At 46.8% G+C, this 22102-nt stretch overlaps 1 long non-coding RNA gene across 1 annotated transcript in view; it reads right to left on the bottom strand.

Annotated features, from left to right (window-relative positions):
• Positions 1-19529, bottom strand: part of LOC141264252 (uncharacterized) — a 50116-nt gene extending 30587 nt beyond the window's left edge. Inside the window, exon 1 of the long non-coding RNA XR_012319857.1 lies at positions 19435-19529. This is a non-coding gene — a long non-coding RNA (uncharacterized lncRNA). The remainder of the gene's footprint in view (positions 1-19434) is intronic.
• Between the last annotated feature and the right edge of the window lie 2573 nt (positions 19530-22102).

The following is a 22102-nucleotide window of genomic DNA, read 5'->3' as shown; positions in this document are numbered from 1 at the left end:
CAGAGGAGTAACGCCAACTGTCCTCCAAGGGCACCAGAGAAGAAGCTAGCCGACTGCTAGTGCTCCAAACCTGCACAAAGGTACATAGAAGTATCACCGGCGATTCCCTGGAGCAAACTGAGTGTTTTTAACTCAGAGGCAAGGGTGTGTCAATCAGCAGCAGGAGGGAGGTCATCGCTGGGTCCTAAAGGACAATACCATACAATTTCCCTTTAACGCAGAGGATGCAGCGTTCCTATTTATACTGTATGAGAGATGTGCAGTTCCAAAAAAGAAAGGATGAAAAGCATCTTAAAGAGGATCTTCAACAAACTTTGATATTATGCTGTGGGAATGTAGATAATAACATTTTTTTTTCGTTTTTTCTCTACTCCATTGTGGAGATACAGGGTACCAAAATTACTGGCGCTTTATGGGTTATTTTGTTTCATCATTCCAGTTGGTGGTTTATTTAGGTAAACTCTGATGGCGTGGACTGTCAACCCACTATAACATTGTACAATCATAAAAAGGCAGAAACATAGCTTGGAAAGGTACAGTACAGACCAAAAGTTTGGACACACCTTCCCATTTAAAGATTTTTCTGTATTTTCATGACTATGAAAATTGTACATTCACACTGAAGGCATCAAAACTATGTATTAACACATGTGGAATTATATACTTAACAAAAAAGTGTGAAACAACTGAAAATATGTCTTATATTCTAGGTTCTTCAAAGTAGCCACCTTTTGCTTTGATGACTGCTTTGCACACTATTGGCATTCTCTTGATGAGCTTCAAGAGGTAGTCACTGGAAATGGTCTTCCAACAATCTTGAAGGAGTTCCCAGAGATGCTTTGCACTTATTGGCCCTTTTGCCTTCACTCTGCGGTCCAGCTCACCCCAAACCATCTCGATTGGGTTCAGGTCTGGAGACTGTGGAGGCCAGGTCATCTGGCATAGTACCCCCATCACTCTCCTTCTTGGTCAAATAACCCTTACACAGCCTGGAGGTGTGTTTGGGGTCATTGTCCTGTTGAAAAATAAATGATGGTCCAACTAAATGCAAACCGGATGGAATAGCATGCAAGATGCTGTGGTAGCCATGCTGGTTCAGTCTGCCTTCAATTTTGAATAAATCCCCAACAGTGTCACCAGCAAAGCACCCCCACACCATCACACCTCCTCCTCCATGCTTCATGGTGCGAACCAGGCATGTAGAGTCCATCTATTCACCTTTTCTGCGTTGCACAAAGACACGGTGGTTGGAACCAAAGATCTCAAATTTGGACTCATCAGACCAAAGCACAGATTTCCACTGGTCTAATGTCCATTCCTTGTGTTCTTTAGCCCAAACAAGTCTCTTCTGCTTGTTGCCTGTCCTTAGCAGTGGTTTTCTAACAGCTATTTTACCAAGGCATGCTGCACAAAGTCTCCTCTTAACAGTTGTTGTAGAGATGTGTCTGCTGCTAGAACTCTGTGTGGAATTGACCTGGTCTCTAGTCTGAGCTGCTGTTAACCTGCGATTTCTGAGGCTGGTGACTCGGATAAACTTATCCTCAGAAGCAGAGGTGACTCTTGGTCTTCCTTTCCTGGGGCGGTCCTCATGTGAGCCAGGTTCTTTTTAGCGCTTGATGGTTTTTGCAACTGCACGTGGGGACACTTTCCCAATTTTTCGCACTGACTGACCTTCATTTCTTAAAGGAATGATGGCCACTCGTTTTTCTTTACTTAGCTGCTTTTTTCTTGCCATAATACAAATTCTAACAGTCTATTCAGTAGGACTATCAGCTGTGTATCCACCAGACTTCTGCACAACACAACTGATGGTCCCAACCCCATTTATAAGGCAAGAAATCCCACTTATTAAACCTGACAGGGCACACCTGTGAATTGAAAATCATTTCCAGTGACTACCTTTTGAAGCTCATCAAGAGAATGCCAAGAGTGTGCAAAGCAGTCATCAAAGCAAAAGGTGGCTACTTTGAAGAACCTAGAATATAAGACATATTTTCAGTTGTTTCACACTTTTTTGTTAAGTATATAATTCCACATGTGTTAATTCATAGTTTTGATGCCTTCAGTGTGAATGTACAATTTTCATAGTCATGAAAATACAGAAAAATCTTTAAATGAGGTGTGTCCAAACTTTTGGTCTGTACTGTATATGCCCATGTTGTGGGTGAAATAATTTGCCCAGTGAGATAGTCAGAACTGTGTCAGCGTAGTCATGTGAGACTGTCCCACCCCACATTCTGTGTGTCAGGAACAGTAACACCTCCCAGCACCTCTTGTCAGTGATGGAGCAGCCTCGAATCCAGGACAGTAGTACTACAGCTAAGTATTACTTATAGATTTCCTCTATGTAAGAAGCTCTGCCCTGATAACTTTGATGACCACCGCAGCACCTGGCGCCTCCCCTGTGGCTCACCACAATATGGATTCCTGTCCCTGGAGCCCCATCCTATCTTGATGCTTTAGAAGAGGAAGCAAGTGATTTTAAAATCAAAAAGTGTCTGTGCTTGAGTTCGGCTTTCACCTTTGAAATTCATGAGAGTTAGGGCTTGGGCAGACTGACGTAGATTCTCTCATTCGAGAGAATCGGACCGATTATGCAAATGACACTCTGATCAGAGTGTCAGCATAGTGGATCCGATTTTCTCAGATGAAGAGAAGAGGGATAAAAAAATTATCTTCTCCATTGTGTCAGTGCGCAGAAATCGGACTGCCCTCAGATGTCATCCAAGTACGGTCTGATGATTTCCACAGACTCATTGACTTACATTGCCAAGTACGATCCAAATATTGGATCAAATTCGGACATGCAGTAATTTTTACATTATAATACAACTGTTCTGAGGAAAAAACGTGGCTTACATGTTAACCACACCACACAAATTTGGACATGCAGCAATTTTTTACCTTGGACAGACTCTATCCGAGGAAAAAAATTGGACACGGGCATGGCCCCATAGAATAACATTGGTCCAAGTGCAGTCCGATGTTTTGTCGGATTTGGATCGCACTAGGACCGATAATATGACCGTCTTCACCCGCCCTTACAGAGAAAGCTCAGCACGTCACTCCCATAAACTACAATAGAGAGCAGTCATCTCTCTATAGATGGATGCAACAACTGGTCAAAGGTAGCAGTTTTGCACGAGCAAAGTCAGGAGACTCTTGTTCTGAGAAGAGGGACCCCCACCTACCATATCTTGGGGATATACCGTAAGTGCTTGACATGGTAAAACCCCTTTCAGTATGACAAAGGCTGAATATTCAATGATATCTGGCTTATGACGTAAGGACATTGTTATACTGGACATGATTGTCTTCTCTGTTGATTTATTTATCATTTATTTCTAGTGTTGAGTGAGCACTAAAATGCTCGGGTGCTCGAAGCTCGGGCCGAGCTCACTGTGAGACTCGGGTGCTCGACCCGAGCAACGAGCCCAATGTTAGTCTATGGGAGACCCGAACATTTTTGCGGCGGCTCCCCCGGCAGTCTGTAGACAGCCTAAAAAGTGCCCAAAACGATAGTGACAGTGCTCAAATGACATGGGGACAGCATGGGGATCGCCCCTGGAAGCATTTCTGACCCCCAGGTCACTGCTGTCAACAACGTGGTCAGAGGTATTAAGCCACTTTTACAGGCTCACAATAAAACTTTCAAAAACGAAAGTGAAAGTGCTTTCCTGTGAAATATGTTAACCCCTTAACGACCATGGGTCTTTCTGTTTTTGTGTTTTCCTTTTTTGCTCCCCTTCTTCCCAGAGCCAGAACTTTTTTAATTTTCGTTCAATATGGCCATGTGAGGGCTTATTTTTTGCGGGACGAGTTGTAATTTTAAACACCATCACTGGTTTTACCATATCGTGTGCTGGAAAATGGGAAAAAAATTCCAAGTGCAGTGAAACTGCAAAAAAAATGCAATTCCACAGTTGTTTTTTGGGTCCTTTTTTTACCACGTTCACAGATTGCTAAAACTGACCTGCCATCATTATTTTCCAGGTCGTTACGAGTTCATAGACACCAAACATGTATAGGTTCTTTTTTATTTAAGTGGTGAAAAAAAAATCCAAAGCTTGCTAAAAAAAACAAAAAAAAATGACGCCATTTTCCGAGACCCTTAGCTTCTCCATTTTTCGGGATCTGGGGCCAGGTGAGGGCTTATTTTTTGCGTGCCGGGCTGACGTTTTTATTGATACCATTTTGGGGTAGATACGATGTTTTGATCGCCCGTTATTGCATTTTATTGCACAGTTGTAGCGACCAAAAAAACTTAATTCTGGCGTTTAAAATTTTTTTCTCGTTACGCCGTTTACTGATTGTATTAATTCTTCTTTTATATTGATATATCTGGCGATTCTGAACGCGGCGATACCAAATATGTGTATGTGTTTTTTTTTTTTATATATATATATTTTATTTTGAATGGGGCGAAAGGGGGGTGACTTAAACTTTTATATATTTTTTATTTTTTTTATTTTTTTAAAAACTTTTTTTTACACTTTCTGCTTGCTTCTATAGTCTCCAGAGGAGACTAGAAGCAGCAGTTGTCTGATTGCTTCTACTGCATACAAGCGATGAGCAGATCGCTTGTATGCAGGAGAAATGCTCACTTGCTATGAGCGCTGACCACTAGGTGGCGCTCATAGCAATTGAGACATGACAACCACAGGCGTCTGCTGCAGACCCTAAGTAGTCATGCCCACCCATTGGTGACCCGCGATCACGTGACGGGGTCACTGATGGGCGGGGCTTAGGACTCCCGGAAGAGCGAGTTAAATGCCACTGTCAGAGATTTAACATATTAACAGCCGGGTGGATTGCGATTCCAATAATCAGCTGACATGTGCTCGCTTCAGTGCGGGCTCACCGCCGGAGCCCCCGCTGAACCGGCCTTCCCTACCTGGTGCGTACTATTACTGACCAGGTCGGAAAGGGGTTAAGGAACATCCTTTCCAGGGTAAAGACTTGTGTATAAGGTAAAATAAATAACCAAAAACAAAAATACTCCTCCACACCTTGGGCTATGTTCACAAGTAGCATTTTTTATGCGTTTTTGCACGTTTGTATTGCTTTCAACCGTGACAAATGCATTCACCGGGAAATGTCATTTTAACATTTTACAACCTTATCTGGCCATGTGCTGTGTGACACATGCATACAGTGCTGAAAACACATGGGAACAGCATGGGGAAGACCCCTGGAAGCATCTCTGACACCCAGGTCACTGCCTAAAAGTGTGCCCATCAGAAGTGATCCTTGCCGCATCAGAAGATGCAGACTTGCAACTATCCCCGTGCAAGTCCTTGTCCCAGGGCAGTGTTCAATTGTACCTCCCCCATTACTTGCAATACAAGCGCAAGTATGCAGCCTGCCACCCACCCACCCCCCAGGCTGCAATACCATACTGCTAGCTTGCTTGCACTTGAAATTGGGCCTTTTAGGCATGTGGAGGTGGAATCTGGCCACCACGTCATGGCTGCGTCGGTAGCCTGGTATTCATACTCAGTCCCCAGCCGCCCGGCGGCCGGGTGTCCACGCTTGGTCCCCAGCCGCCAGGGGGCGGCCGGGTGTCCATACTCAGTCCCCAGCCGCCCCGCGGCCGGGTGCCCACACACAGTCCCCAGCCGCATGGGGGTGGCCGGGTGTCCATAAACGGTCCCCAGCCGCCCCTATTTGTCCCGGTGCGCCTTATACACAAGCGCGCATACCAAAACATTACCTGTGCCCTCCCCAGTGCATTTAGTGGGAAGGACAGCCTAACCACAAACACGTGGACAAGTGAATGTGGCCAGGAATGGTCCATCTCACTGACGCCTTCACACTGGGTTAATATTGTGGAAGCCGGGACACAGTTGGACACTGGGATGCAACACGTCCTCCAGACATAGAGGATTGCGGGTCCTGGGTCAATCAGGCTTCAACACAAAGTTCAGAAGGTAGACAGCAGCAGTGGTCGGCCTCCTACACAACGAGTAAATTATTCATGATCATGAGGCCATCCACCTCCTTAGCTTTCTGTTCCTTGGAATGCAAGCGCATGTATGTAGTAGCAGCTAGGCCTGAGGTGGTCAGCGTTTTGGTGCATATTCTACCTCCTTCGAGGATTGCTGGATGTTTTCCTGCTACTATCCCAGTTCTATGACTCCCGTTAAAACAAAGCTTCAGGTGATGAATGATGGATGAGGTGGTGGCAAAGGAGAAAGAGCAGGAGGAACAGGGACCATTCACATCAATATCAGGCGAGCCAACCACACATGTCTTGTAGGATATGTTTCCGTACCAAAAGGAGTGGTTCAGCTACACAGTTATAAGGCATACAGTGAGTGCAATGCCTACCAAAAATTTCGAGGCACTCCAATGCCCCTTGGAAGTGACATGGAGGTCAGAGGGCCTTAACTAAACCGTTTTTTCCATTTATAGCAACTGGGTCTCCTGTACACTGTTGGCCTAAGCAGGGAATGGAAGGCTTTCCAAAAATTATTAGGCACTGCAATGCCCCTTGAAACAGACGTGGATTACAGCGTATTAAAAACCTTCTACCCATTATTGGGGAGTGGGTCTCCCTTAGTGTTCGCCTATGCATTGAAAAGCAAAAGCTGACAAAAATTAGGAGGAAATGCAATGCCCGTTGCAAGAGTCGGGGAGGTTAGAGGTAATTAAAAACAACATGTCAATGCCCCTTGGAAGAGCTGTGAAGTTCAGAGTGGTTTAACAAGACGGTTTTAATGCTCCTTAGAAGAGACGTGGAGTTCAGAGTGGTTTAACAAGACAGTTTTAATGCCCCTTGGAAGAGATGTGGAGGTCACAGTAGCTTAACAAGATGGTTTTAATGCCCCTTGGAAGAGACGTGGAGTTCAGAGTGGTTTAACAAGACAGTTTTAATGCCCCTTGGAACAGTGGTGGAGGTTACAGTGGAATAAAAAGACAATATCAATGCCCCGTGGAAGAGACGTGGAGGTCACAGTAGCTTAACAAGATGGTTTTAATGCCCCTTGGAAGAGTGGTGGAGGTCGCAGTGGAATAAAAAGACAATATCAATGCCCCTTGGAAGAGTGGTGGAGGTTACAGTGGAATAAAAAGACAATATCAACGCCCTGTGGAAGAGACGTGGAGGTCACAGTAGCTTAACAAGACACTTTTAATGCCCCTTGGAAGAGTGGTGGAGGTCGCAGTGGAATAAAAAGACAATATTAACGACCCTTGGAAGAGACGTGGAGGTCACAGTAGCTTAACAAGACGATTTTAATGCCCCTTACAAGAGCCATGCAGTACAGCATATTAAAAACATTATTCCCATTATTGGAGAGTGGGTCTCCCATAGTCTTTGCCTATGCCTTCCAAGCAAAAGCTGCCAAAAATTAGGACAGAGGAACTTGCAATGCTGGCAACATGGACCACGGTCACCCTGGTGGTATAGTGGTCGTGGAGGCTGAGGATAAGGAGAAGAGCAAAAAACAGCCGAAATGAGGAAGCGTATACCCATGTGTGGGTGTGAAGCGATGCATGGGAATACACCTCCCGAAATAACACAGTGGATTTGACTTTATTTTACTCTGCTGTCATTTGGTGGTGATGAGAAGTCTGGCCCAATCCAACCCTTGTTCATTTTGATAAGGGTCAGCTTGTCAGCATTGTCAGTTGACAGGCGAGTGCGCTTATCAGTTATAATTCCCACAGCGGCACTAAAAACACGCTCCGATAACACGCTAGCGGCAGGGCAGGCCAGGACCTCCAAGGCATACAGAGTGAGTTCATTCCAAGTGTCCAGCTTGGATACCCAATAATTAAAAGGCACAGAGGAATCACGGAGGACGCTGGTACTCCCTCACCATCTTTTGAAACTTTCCACTCCTTGTGAGAGTACCCTGCGCCTCAGGGCCTGTAAGCTGGGCAGGTCTCAGAAAACTGTCCTAGAACATTGACAGTGTTCCCCTGCCTCTGCTGGATTGGAGTTGCGTCTCTCTCGCCTGTATGCCTTAGTTGGGCAGCGAACTGTGACCTCTGCCGCTACCATGTTCAGATGGGAATTTTTTTAATAGTTCTGCAGCAAGGACCTCCTGGTACTGCCCCATTTTTGTAGACCTCTCCAACTCAGGAATAAGAGAGTGAAAGTTCTCCTTGTAGAGGGGGTCTAAAAGTGTCATCAACCAGTAATGACTGTCACCCAACATTTTGACACGGTTAAGGCAGCGTAACATAAAGTCAGCCATGGGTGCCAGACTGGTAACGGGCAAGACTTCCGTGTCCTCACCAAGATGACGACTGATAGTGTTGAGCGATCACTAAAATGCTCGGGTGCTCGAAGCTCGGGCCGAGCTTACCGTGATACTCGGGTGCTCGACCCGAGCAACGAGTCCAATGTTACTCTATGAGAGACCCGAGCATTTTTGCGGCAGCACCCCCGGCAGTCTGTAGAAAGCCTAAAAAGTGCCCAAAACGATAGTGACAGTGCTCAAAAGACATGGGGGCAGCATGGGGATCGCCCCTGGAAGCATTTCTGACCCCCAGGTCACTGCTGTCAACAACGTGGTCAGAGGTATTAAGCCACTTTTGCGGGCTCACAATAAAACGTTCAAAAACGAAACTGAAACGGTTTTCCTGTGAAATATGTTAAGGAATTTCCTTTCCAGGGTAAAAACTTGTGTATAAGGTAAAATAAATAACCAAAACCAAAAATACTCCTCCACACCTTGGGCTATGTTCACAAGTAGCATTTTTCATGCGTTTTTGCACTTTTGTATTGCTTTCAACCGTGACAAATGCGTTCACCGGGAAATGTCATTTTAACATTTTACAACCTTATCTGGCCATGTGCTGTGTGACACATGCATACAGTGCTGAAAAGACAAGGGATCAGCATGGGGAAAACCCCTGGAAGCATCTCTGACCCCCAGGTCACTGTCTAAAAGTGTGCCCATCAGAAGTGATCCTTGCCGCATCAGAAGATGCAGACTTGCAACTATCCCCGTGCAAGTCCTTGTCCCAGGGCAGTGTTCAATTGTACCTCCCCCATTCCTTGCAATGCAAGCGAAAATATGCAGCCAACCACCCACCCACCCGCAGGCTGCAATACCATACTGCTAGATTTCACTTGAAATGGGGCCTTTTAGTTTGGAGGAGGCCGAAGCTGGCCACAACCTCATGGCCGCTTCGGCAGCGAGGTATCCATACTCTGTCCCCAGCCGCCCGGCGGCCGGGTGTCCACGCTCGGTCCCCAGCCGCCAGGTGGCGGCCAGGTGTCCATACTCGGTCCCCAGCCGCCCTGATTTCTCCTGTCACCTTCCCCCACACTTTTCTTAGCCTGGCCTGCTTTAGGGCAGCATTGGACGAGCCCACCAGAGAACCAGACTCCTCCGGTGGGCCCTGGCTTCTCCATCAGGGGAGTTGAGAGTGCCTAGGTGAGGAGCATGATGATGATGATAGAAGTTAGCATCTGCTTTGTTTTCTTGGAATGCAAGCGCATGTATGTAGTAGCGGCTAGGCCTGAGGTGGTCCGCGTTTTGGCGCATATCCTACCTCCTACGAGGATTGCTGGATATTTTCCTGCTACTATCCCAGTTCTATGACTCCCATTAAAACAAAGCTTCAGGTGATAAATGATGGATGAGGTGGTGGCAAAGGAGAAAGAGCAGGAGGAACAGGGACCATTCACATCAATATCAGGCCAGTCAACCAGATATGTCTTGTAGGATATGTTTCTGTAACAAAAGTAGCGGTTCGGCTACACAGTTATAGGGCATACAGTGAGTGCAATGCCTACCAAAAATTTCGAGCCACTCCAATGCGCCTTGGAAATGACATGGAGGTCAGAGGGCGTTAACTAAACCTTTTTTTCGATTTATAGCAACTGGGTCTCCCGTGCACTGTTGGCCTAAGCAGTGAAAGGAAGGCTTTCCAAAAATTATGAGGAACTGCAATGCCCCTTACAAGAGCCATGTGTGGCACCCCAGGGGTCTGGTCACCACAGTAATAGAGATATTACGTCGGAGAGCAAGTGGGAGGTTTCCTGGTCAGGATCCCTTAAACATGCAACATCCTCCTGCCCCAGTCCTGGGAGGGGAGAATTCTGTCCTTATAAACTGGATCTGGGGCGGGGTTGAGTGAGTCAGAGAACAGTCAGAGTCAGAGTGAGAGCAAGGGAAAGTAACAGCAAGGAGCTCTGTAGGAGCTAGGAGCTAAAGACCAGGGGCTGGAAGCTGAGCAGAGCTCGCCCTGGCAGAAGACAATAGGAACCGGACACAGGAGTCCGAAGCTGTGAGGACTTATATATCCAGCAGCAGAAACCAGCCGGCAGGGGATTTCAGGTCCTCTGGCCATAGAAGCCCGGAGGCTCAGTCACAAGCAAGGGACCAGCACCGCCGTCGTCGAGCGGAGGCTAACAGAAGGCCCCAAGTCACCAGCCATACGGGTGAGCACTACACGGTACACTCAGGGATGTGGGCTACTTCTACCCGCTTACAGCAAGGTAGCCAGGAAGAGTGCAGACAGACGGGGAGGCCTACAACTCCACCTGGCCAGGGGAACTCCTGCTTGCTCACAGACTGACCAGGCCTCTTATGCTAGCCAGTACTCCCGGGAGGGTCTACCTTATAATCATCAGTAAAGACCCTGAACTGCACTGCAAAGACTCTGAGTCGTTCCTGCTGCGCTCGTGCACCATCACCCCCATCATCCACACTCACTGCCCTGAGGCTATACTCCTCCCGAGGGGAGTTATCCCATTCTATGCTGCGCACACAACACCAGCCTCAGCGGTCTGCCTCGCAGCGGTGGTACTCCCTGACCGCAATCCACGGGTGGCGCAGTCGGACAATTAACCTCAAAACCTAAGAAAGACTGCCACTGGTTTGACCAGCCTGAGCCACGGGACCGGGTCACCGCCACGGAGACTACAGACCCCAGAGACCCGGCACCGGGTATCCCACACACATGTACACACGGCCCAGGGGGCGCGTCACATGCAGTACAGCATATTACAAACATAAGTCCCATTATTGGGGAGTGGGTGTCCCATAGTATTTGCTTATGCCTTGCAAGCAAAAGCTGCCAAAAATTAGGACGGAGCAACTTGCAATGCCCCTTACAAGAGCCATGCAGTACAGCATATTACAAACATAAGTCCCATTATTGAGGAGTGGGTCTCCCATAGTATTTGCTTATGCTTTCCCAGCAAAAGCTGCCAAAAATTAGGACGGAGCAACTTGCAATGACCCTTACAAGAGCCATGCAGTACAGCATATTACAAACATAAGTCCCATTATTGGGGAGTGGGTGTCCCATAGTATTTGCTTATGCCTTGCAAGCAAAAGCTGCCAAAAATTAGGACGGAGCAACTTGCAATGCCCCTTACAAGAGCCATGCAGTACAGCATATTATAAACATAAGTCCCATTATTGGGGAGTGGGTCTCCCATAGTATTTGCTTATGCTTTCCCAGCAAAAGCTGCCAAAAATTAGGACAGAGCAACTTGCAATGCCCCTTACAAGAGCCATGCAGTACAGCATATTACAAACATAAGTCCCATTATTGGGGAGTGGGTGTCCCATGGTATTTGCTTATGCTTTCCCAGCAAAAGCAGCCAAAAATTAGGACGGAGCAACTTGCAATGCCCCTTACAAGAGCCATGCAGTACAGCATATTACAAACATAAGTCCCATTATTGGGGAGTGGGTCTCCCATAGTATTTGCTTATGCTTTCCCAGCAAAAGCTGCCAAAAATTAGGACGTAGCAACTTGCAATGCCCCTTACAAGAACCATGCAGTACAGCATATTACAAACATAAGTCCCATTATTGGGGAGTGGGTGTCCCATGGTATTTGCTTATGCTTTCCCAGCAAAAGCTGCCAAAAATTAGGACGGAGGAACTTGCAATGCTGGCACCCTGGTGGTATAGTGGTGGTGGAGGCTGAGGAAAAGGAGAAGAAGATTAAACAGCCGAAACGAGGAAGCGTATACCCATGTGTGGGTGTGAAGCGGTGTATGTGAATACACCCCCCGAAATAACACAGTGGATTTGACTTTATGTTACTCTGCTGTCATTTGGTGGTGATGAGAAGTCTGGCCCAATCCAGCCCTTGTTCATTTTGATAAGGGTCAGCTTGTCAGCATTGTCAGTTGACAGGCGAGTGCGCTTATCAGTTATAACTCCCCCAGCGGCACTAAAAACATGCTCCGATAGCACGCTAGCGGCAGGGCAGGCCAGGACCTCCAAGGCGTACAGAGCGAGTTCATTCCAAGTGTCCAGCTTGGATACCCAATAATTAAAAGGCACAGAGGAATCACGGAGGACGCTGGTACGATCGGCAAGGTACTCCCTCACCATCTTTTGAAACTTTCCACTCCTTGTGAGAGTACCCCGCGCCTCAGGGCCTGTAAGCTGGGCGGGTGTCAGAAAACTGTCCCAGAACGTTGACAGTGTTCCCCTGCCTCTACTGGATTGGAGTTGCATCTCTCTCGCCTGTACACCTTGGTTGGGCAACGAACTGTGACCTCTGCCGCTAGCGTGTTCAGATGGGAATTTTTTTAAGAGTTCTGCAGCAAGGGCCTTCTGGTATTGCCCCATTTTTGTAGACCTCTCCACCTCAGGAATAAGAGAGTGAAAGTTCTCCTTGTAGCGGGGGTCTACAAGTGTCACCAACCAGTAATGACTGTCACCCAACATTTTGACAACGCGAGGGTCTCGGTTAAGGCAGCGTAACATAAAGTCAGCCATGCGTGCCAGACTGGTAACGGGCAAGATTTCCGTGTCCTCACCAAGATGACGACTGACCATGCTCTCCTCCTCCTTCTCCTCCTCTTCCTCCTCCCCCCTGTCCTCAGGCCACCCACGCTGAACCGACGGTATGACACTTGTACAGGTACTACCGTCTACAACGCATGATAGCAGCTCCTGTTCTTCCTCCTCCTCCTCCTCCTCTCCCTCATTGTCCCCCAATGCACGTTGGAGTGAGATGAGGCTGGGCTGTGTGTAATCGCCTGCTACGGCTTCTTGATCCATCTCATCATACTCTGGCTGCAATGCCTCCTCTTTAATTCTCTGCAGAGAGCGTTGCAAAAGACAGACAAGTGGGATGCTGACACTAATGATGGCGTCATCGCCACTCACCATCTTGGTGGCCTCCTCAAAGTTTGTCAGGATGGTACATATGTCAGACATCCAGGTCCACTCCTGAGGTCTTATGTGTGGAGTCTGACCTGAATATCGACGGCCTTGTTGCAGCTGGTACTCCACAACTGCTCTCTTCTGCTCACAAATCCTTTGCAACATGTGGAGGGTAGAGCTCCAACGTGTGGGGACATCACACACCAGTCAGTGTGCCGGAAGCTGCAAACGCTGCTGCAACACAGCAAGGGCGGCGGAAGCTGTAGCCGACTTGCGAAAATGAGCTGACAGGCGGCGTACTTTCACGAGCAGATCTGGCAACTCGGGGTTCGATTTAAGAAACCGCTGAACCACGAGGTTAAGCACATGAGCCAGGCATGGTACGTGTGTGATCTCACCTCGCCTCAGAGCCGCCACCAGGTTACGGCCATTGTCACACACGACCATGCCGGGATGTAGGTTCAGCGGTCTCAGCCACAGATCTGCCTGCTCTTTCACAGCTGTCCACAACTCACAAGCAGTGTGAGGTTTATCACCTAAGCTTATGAGTTTCAGCACAGCCTGTTGCCGCTTGGCGGAGGCAGTACTGCAATGCTTCCAGCTTGTAACTGATGTGGTGATATCTGAGATGGAGGCTGAACATGAGGAGGAGGAGGAGGAGGATGCGCAGGAGCTGTACACTGTGGGTGCAACTCTTACTGACATAGGGCCCGCAATCCTCGGTGTGGGGAGGATGTGTTCCGTCCCAAGGTCCGACTGGGTCCCGGCTTCCACTATGTTTACCCAGTGTGCCGTCAGAGAGATGTATCGTCCCTGGCCACAAGCACTTGTCCACGTGTCCGTTGTCAGGTGGACTCTCCCAGTAACTGCGTTGTTGAGGGCACGGCAGATGCTTTGGGACACGTGCTTGTGTAGTGCGGGGATGGCACACCGGGCAAAATAGTGTCGGCTGGGGACCGAGTACCGAGGGACAGCCACCGCCATAAGATTGCGAAAGGATTCCGTCTCCACCAGCCTAAAAGGCAGCATTTCCAATGCAAGCAGTCGTGAAATGTGCGAATTTAGGACTGTGGCCTGTGGGGCGTTAGCTGCGAATTTCCACTTTCGTTCAAAGGTCTGGGATATGGACAATTGAACGCTGCGGTGGGACGTGGACGTGGACGTTGATGCTGTTTCTTGAGAAACTGCCATAACAAGTGAAGACTGAGAGGAGGGGGCATCTTTACATGCAGTATGGACAGGAGATTGCCTTGCACACACAACAGGGGGTTCTATTGCACACACAACAGTGGAAGAAGCAGTGGTGACACCCGCTGACACTGGTCGTGGACCCTGGGTTTCGCCCCACAAAGTCGGGTGCTTTGCTGCCATGTGCCTGATCATGCTGGTGGTGGTCAGGCTGGTAGTTTTGTCACCCCTACTGATGCTGGCATGGCAGGTGGAACATATGGCCTTTTTGGGGTTATCAGCAGAGTCTTTAAAAAAATTCCAGACTCTGGAAGACCTACCGCTTGTACTGGCAACGTCCCTCGTGTTGGTGTTACGGGGAACGGTTGCCTGCCTTCTGTCTGCGGCCACCACACTGCTTCTTCCTGCCTGTTGGGGTACTCTGCCTCCCTCCCCCTGTGTGCTGCTGGCCTCACTCTGCATGTCCTCCTTCCACGTTTGGTCAGTTACTAGATCATCCACCACCTCCTTCTCTTCCACTTGCGCACCACGATCCTCCTCCTCATTTCCTGGCAATTGTGTCTCGTCATCGTCCACCTCTTGTGAGAGATTGCCAACGTCGACTTCCTGTGGCCGTGGCTGTTCAAATATTTGGGCATCGCAACATGGGATCTCCTCTTCCACCACTTCAAGCGTATCAGGCGAGGGGCCCAGATATGGAAATGGACCAGTGAACAGCTCTTCAGAGTGTCCAAGTGTGGGATCACTTGCTGTCTGACGACACTCGGCATGGTGGGAGGAAGGAGCATCAGGGTGAGGAGGAGTATGCGGTCGAGACTCACGGCTACTAAGAGTTGACCGTGTGGAAGACAGACCGGAGGTGGTGGTGCCCAGGTAACTGGAAGTATTGTCTGCTATCCAATTAATAACCTGTTCACACTGATCAGTTCTCAATACTGGTGTTGTTCTGTGCTTCCCTAGTAATTCGGTCAAGAAGTGGGAGCGAGAAGATGTGGCTGTTGGTTGTGGCACATTTTCACCTTGGCCACGGCCCCGTCCTCTGCACGAACCATCACCAGAACGTCCACTTCCACGTCCCTTGCCACGCGCCTTGCCCATTGTAAATGAAGTAAAATAGCTTACACTTGCACTATCAATGGAAAAAGGGTAATAAAGAGTAGATTAGAACCGTGGAAGAGGAAAACCACAGTTATTGTTTACTGGGGTATACCACACTTTTTTAAATAGAGATATTTGCGGCTGAACAGTGAGCGACACACTCAAACTGCTTTTTTTTTAGATACCAAAGGCCCAAAACTGGATAGTACAGCGATTTGATCCGTGGAACTGCGAAACCACACTGGGATGTCGGGCCTACACAAGACTATTTTCAACAGATATATTTTTGTGTCACAACAGTCAGGAGACACTACTGTTTTTCTTTACGGAAAAAACTACCAAAACCTGAATAATAGAGATTTTTTACCGTGGAACAGCAAAACCACAGTTATAATTTACTGGTGTATACCAGGCTTTTTAAAATATATATATATTTGCGGCTGAACAGTGAGCGACACACTCAAACTGTTTTTTTTAGATACAAATGGCCCAAAAGTGGATAATACAGAGGTTTGTACCGTGGAACTGCAAAACCACACTTGTATTTCTCGGGCCTACACCAGACTATTTTCAACAGATATATTTGTGTCTGAAAAATCAGGGAGACACTATTTTTTTTTTTTTTACAGCACAAAATGCAAAAAGCAGGATAATAGAGATTTTTTACCATGGAACAGCAAAAGCACACTTCTGTCTCTCTGGCCTACACCAGACTATTTTCAACAGATATATTTGTGTCTGAAAAATCAGGGAGACACTATTATTATTTTTATACAGCAAAAAATGCCAAAAACAGGATAATAGAGATGTTTTACCGTGGAACATCAAAACCACAGTAATAATTTACTGGTGTATACCAGGCTTTTTAAAATATATATATATTTGCGGCTGAACAGTGAGCGACACACTCAAACTGTTTTTTTTAGATACAAATGGCCCATAGAACTGCAAAACCACACTTCTATTTCTCTGGCCTACACCAGACTATTTTCAACAGATATATTTGTGTCTGAAAAATCAGAGGCACACTTTTTTTTTTGGGGGGGGGGGGGGGGCACCAAAAGGTTAATAAGATGGGTATTTGTACATTGTGAAGGAGGAAAAAAAAAAGAGGATTTAGATAAAAAAAAAGGATTTTTCCTGGCCCCCGGGACCTGGAGCTAAGTCCAGCAATTTCAGCAACAGGAGCAGCACACAGGACTGTAATGCAGCGTTTGCTGGTATACCCACTGCGTCTCCTATACAGCCTGCCTGCCTGCCTGATATACCTGGGATGGATATTAGTCCTGAGAAGGACTGTTTGTTTGATCTGGCAGCCTTTACAGACCCTACACTAACTATTTTGCAGGATATATCTCTCCCTAAATCAGCAGCGCTGTCCCTACACTGTCTGATCCGGAGCGACTGTGTCCAAGATGGCGGCGCCCGGTTTTAAATACTCGAGGTGACGCTGTGCGGCCAGCCAATCACTGTAATGCCCACAAACAACATGGCTGCGGCATTACAGTGACTGGCTGGCAATCCCTGCATGTTCATTGGCTCTGTAAAGAGCACCAAACATGCAGGGCGGAGACCCGAGCTCCCGCCCGAGTAACCCGGAAATGCTCGGTGCTCGCCGAACATCCCGAGTAGTGAGATGCTCGGGCGAGTACCGAGCAGTGTCGAGTATGTTCGCTCAACACTATTTATTTCACATTTGGTAGAAGGAAATATTTATTTTTCTGACTTTATTCACTTTGGAAGCATCAGTGACCGAAATGCTTGATTCATCCTTCGTAATAAGAATGGCAGCCGCTCCCAGTAGACCTTAAAATGACTTCAACTTTTGCTTTTTATGTGGTCTCACTCTGAGTCATCACTTCTGGTTTCAACATTTTCTTTTCGCTTGAAACCTATAAATATGTTCATACTAGAACACTGGAGCACAGTTTTTTGTTCCTAGGGCCACATTTTCATACTGAACCAATTCGGGGGCCACACTAAAAATTAAAGGGGTATTACCTTTTGTGATATTTGTGACATATTGAAAGTATATACCATAAATGTGTGATAGGTACAAATTCTACTTACAGGACTCTTTCCTCCCAACATCAGCACTCTAATGTCATGTTCACATTGAGTTCTTTGACAAGGATTTAGAAATAGATTATTCTTCTAAATCCGTATCACTAACAGCATTAAATACTCTTTGAATAAGTTTCTGACTGATTTTAGTGTAAAAAGTCCTATAGTGCATACAGTCAGTGTCGGACTGGGGTGTCTGGGGCCCACAGGAGGAATTAATCCTCAGGGCCCACCCTACAGCAATATGCAAATAACTGTTAGCCGATATTCCCGTTATAGTGGAGCGTCGACTGTAAATCACAGGTAGCTCCTGCACATCTACTGTGCACCACCATAACTGGGATGTACTATTACAGTAGTTTGCATTAAAGGGGTTCTTTGGTTAAAACAAGTTATCACCGATAGAAGCGATCCACAGGTTCGGTGATCACTTATTGATCGTTTGGGTCCGAACATTGGAAACGCAGCTAGAATGGGGAAGTTTTATCCCTGACAGGACACTTATCCCCATTTTAAAATACAGTGGCAGGTGGGACGTCTGACCGCAGCCTCATTCATTCTCTTTGGGGCTTCCAGAGAGAAAACAAGAACAGCCACTGAGGGAATGAATGTGTCAGTGGTCAAGTCGCACATGAGCTCCAGTCTAATGGGGATAAAAGCTCCACATTCTACCAATCGGTGCAGGTCCCAGCAGTCAGATCCCCACTAATCAATAATTTATCACTTCTCCTGTGGAGAAGTGATTACTTGTTTTCCCTGGAGAATGCATCTTGTTTCAAGTATTTAATCACTAATGGGAATAAAGAATCTTCTCCTAATTAATATCAGAGAGAACAAATGACCGCCATACACAACACAATCCACTATACCAACACCAATAGTACCACATACAAGGGAGAAATACTGCCACACCATGACCAGACCACATATTACCACCACATAGTGACCGAATAATACTGCATACAAGGGAGAAATACCACCACACCATGACCAGATCACATATTACCACCGCATAGTGACCGAATAATACCACATACAAGGGAGAAATACCACCACACCGTGACCAGACCAGATATTAATAGCATATAGCATTCAGATAATTCCCCATCATTTCTCTCCCCCACCTCCATCATTGCTCTCCCCCATCCCCATCATTGCTCTCCCCCCACCTCCTCCATCAATGCTCCCTCCTATCCCCATCATTGCTCTCCCCCACCTTCTCCATCATTGCTCTCCCCTACCTTCTCCAACATTGTCATATCTCCCCCACCTCCTCCATCATTATTGCCATATCTCCCCCACCTCCTCCATCATCATTGCTATATCTCCCCCCACCATCTCCATCATTGCCATATCTCCCCCTACCACCCCCTCCATCATCATTGCCATATCTCCCACCACCACCTCCTCCATCAGCATTGCCATATCTCCCCCTACCTCCTCCGTCATCATTGCCATATCTCCCCCACCTGCTCCATCATCATTGCCATGTCTCCCCCACCTGCTCCATCATCATTGCCATATCTGCCCCACCTGCTCCATCATCATTGCCATATCTCCTCCACCTCCTTCATCACCAGTGCCATGTCATATCTCACCCACCTCCTCCATCACCATGCCATGCATATTTCCCCACACCTCCTCCATCATCATGCCATGCATATCTCCCCTCACCTCCCCCGTTGCCATGCCATATCTTCCCCCACCTCCTCCATCATCATTGCCATGCCATATCTCCCCCACCTCCTCCATCACCATGCCATATCTTCCCCCACCTCCTCCATCACCATTGTTCTCCCTCTTCTCCCCAAGCCTCCTCCATCACCATTGCTCTCCCTTATCTCCCCCCATCATCACCATTGCTCTCCCTCATCTCCCCCACCATCACCATTGCCCTTCCTCATCTCCGCCCACCTCATCCATCACCATTGCTGTCCCCATTTCCCCCCATCTCCAGTCTTAGTTAAAAAAAAAACAAAACACTTACCTCTCAGCATGCTCCCCCGCAGCATTGTCCTCTGCTTCCTGCCCAGCATCTTTCTCCCTCACACAGGCTCGCGCTGCATGATGACGTCATCAAGCAGCGCGAGATTGTGTCAGGGAGGAAGCGCGGGCAGGAAGCAGAGGTGAGGACAGATACCTGCAGCCCCGCTGCCATTTTCCTACTGTCAGCAGCGGAGCTTGAGGGATCGCTCCCCGCCCACCGCACAGGAAGAGGGCAATCTGGCCATAGGCCCCCAGGAGCCTGGGGGTCCGAGAAGCAGGCCAGATTGCCCTCATCAGCCGCACTGCCAGGGCCCTCCTGTCCTGGTGCCCCAGTCCGACCCTGCATACAGTGCTGTTTTTTTCATGCTATTTTGAACATTTAACTGTAAAACTAATAGGAACCTTATTCACAGAGTATTTGAACCATTTTTTATGTGGATTTGCAGTAAAATCCGCTTCTAAATCCTCGTAAAAACGTTCTAAATAGATCCTAAAGAGGGGGAGGTCATGCGCATGGCTCTACTGTACAATAGATCATGAGTCTTTCCTTACTGCCTAATGATTTAGAACTCCCATAAACTACAGTCGAGCCACAGACAAGGATGCCACGTGTCTAATTCACATACTCCTTTCTGGAGTGCCGAACTGATGACGAGACCCCATTCTCCTGATGTATGAGGCATCCAGAGATGTCTAGTCTATACTCAGTATACCAATTGTACTTGCCAGTTCCTGCTCCTCAGCTGCTGCCACTACTCTTCTGTGCATGACTCTCACATATACATAGTTAACCTGTCAGACAAGCAGTTTTTCTGTCCATATGGTTGGGCCTCAGACAGAATGGCTCCTTTCCCACACGTGCACACCTGTACTAGAATATTAATTTCTTATTATACTGTATCAAAGGTGCTTCCAGAACTAGGGAAAAAGGGATCTACTTTATCTCATCAAAAGTGTTACTTTTATCCATGGGCTGAAAAGGGATGAACTGCAGTACCAAGCATAACCATTTTACAGTAGTGGTGCTGTTTCTAAAATGGAATGTAGATCCCTTGAGGAATTTATCTAAGGGTGTAGTGAGCATGTCTAGCCTTCAGGCTAGATTCACACAAGTTTTTAATTTATAAAAGAGATAATAGGAGAAAATGAATAGTACTATTTGTTACGAAATTTGTCTTGAGTTTGCCAATACCCCATAGGTGGTCGAAAACTATTTTTTTAGACACAGTGGAAAGCTCAGAAGGGAAGAAGCGCCATATTGGAGTTCAGATTTTGCTGCAATGGTTTGAGGGTGCCATGTGAAATTGGCAGAGCCTCTGAGGTGCCAGAACAGCAGAACCCCCCATAACTAACCCTGTTTTACAAAAAACTCCCATCCATGAATTCATTTAGGGTTGAAGTCAGCATGTTGACACCACATGTGTCTCTCATAATTTTGGGCGGTGAAGAAAGAATAATAAAATGTTATTTTAGCCCCAAATTTAAATTTTTATGAGGGCTAATAGGAATTAATAAACCTCATAGTTTGTTGTGCAATTTCTCCTGAGTGCACCAATACCCTAAATGTAATCGGAAAATACTTTTCAGGTACAATGAAAAGCTCAGAAGGGAAGGAGTGCCATATTATAGTGCAGATTTTACTGTTCTGGTTTGCATGTGCCATGATGACCCACTGGAGGAGCCCCTGAGGTGCCAGAACAGCAGAACCCCCCATAAGTGACCCCATTTTACAAACTGCATCTCTCAATGAATTCATCTAAGGGTGCAGTGATCATATTGACACTACGGGTGGGTTATAAAGAAACAAGTAGTAAAGAAACAATAATTACATTTTTACCATTAAAATTTTGTTTTAACCCCAGATTTAACACTGGGAAATGGGTAAAAATGGCACCAAAATTTGTCACACAATTTCTGCTGAACGTGGAAATACCCCATATGTGGCCGTACAGTACTGCTTAGCCACACGGCGAGAGATAGGAGGGACAAAGCCTTATTTGAAAAAAGGGGTGACCAGAGATCAGCGCAAACGATAAGAAAAAAGTGTATACATAATAATTGGCATGTGCCAAGATACTCATCGATCCACATGTCAGTGTCAGGATATTTACTTATGGATCCTTTTGCCACAGATCTTGTGAGGAACCATCATCCGTTGGGTAAATACGTTGAGATATTAAGCCCTGAAGACTGAAATGAATGATGTATTTGGAGTGCTGTTGTTAGGATGCCAACCCCTTTGGGTTTTTTTTCACTGACAGAATCTGTCTGTGAAAAAAACAACAGCATGCAGCAATTTCTCTCTGAAATTGGATGGGTGATGCCATACAGAGGTACAATATGGCATCTGACTTTTATGGATGCATTGCAATTCTGTAGCATAGGAAACTGTAAATGGCCGTGTAAATTATTAATAATTGCTGAGTTAAAAAAACAGATCACATGCTGATGAGAAAAAAAAATCAAACCACTTTTCTGGATGAAAACCGATCCGATTTTTTAGACTGTCGCACAACCTTAGCCTTAAACTGTATGGGGTCATGCACATGGCTTTATTACAGCTCCATACATGATTTGATAAAAAAAAAAGCAGTAACTATTACTTAAATGTAAGCCTATAGTGCCATCTTTTGGTTTTAAATATATTTTAACAACTTATTTAATAGATG

This window comes from Phyllobates terribilis, unplaced genomic scaffold, assembly GCF_046119375.1.
Source record: "Phyllobates terribilis strain yellow unplaced genomic scaffold, ASM4611937v1 Scaffold_4__5_contigs__length_816908805, whole genome shotgun sequence".
NCBI lineage: Eukaryota > Metazoa > Chordata > Amphibia > Anura > Dendrobatidae > Phyllobates > Phyllobates terribilis.
The sequence above is the reverse complement of the archived record's forward strand: the minus strand, read 5'-3'. Positions and strand labels throughout refer to the sequence as shown.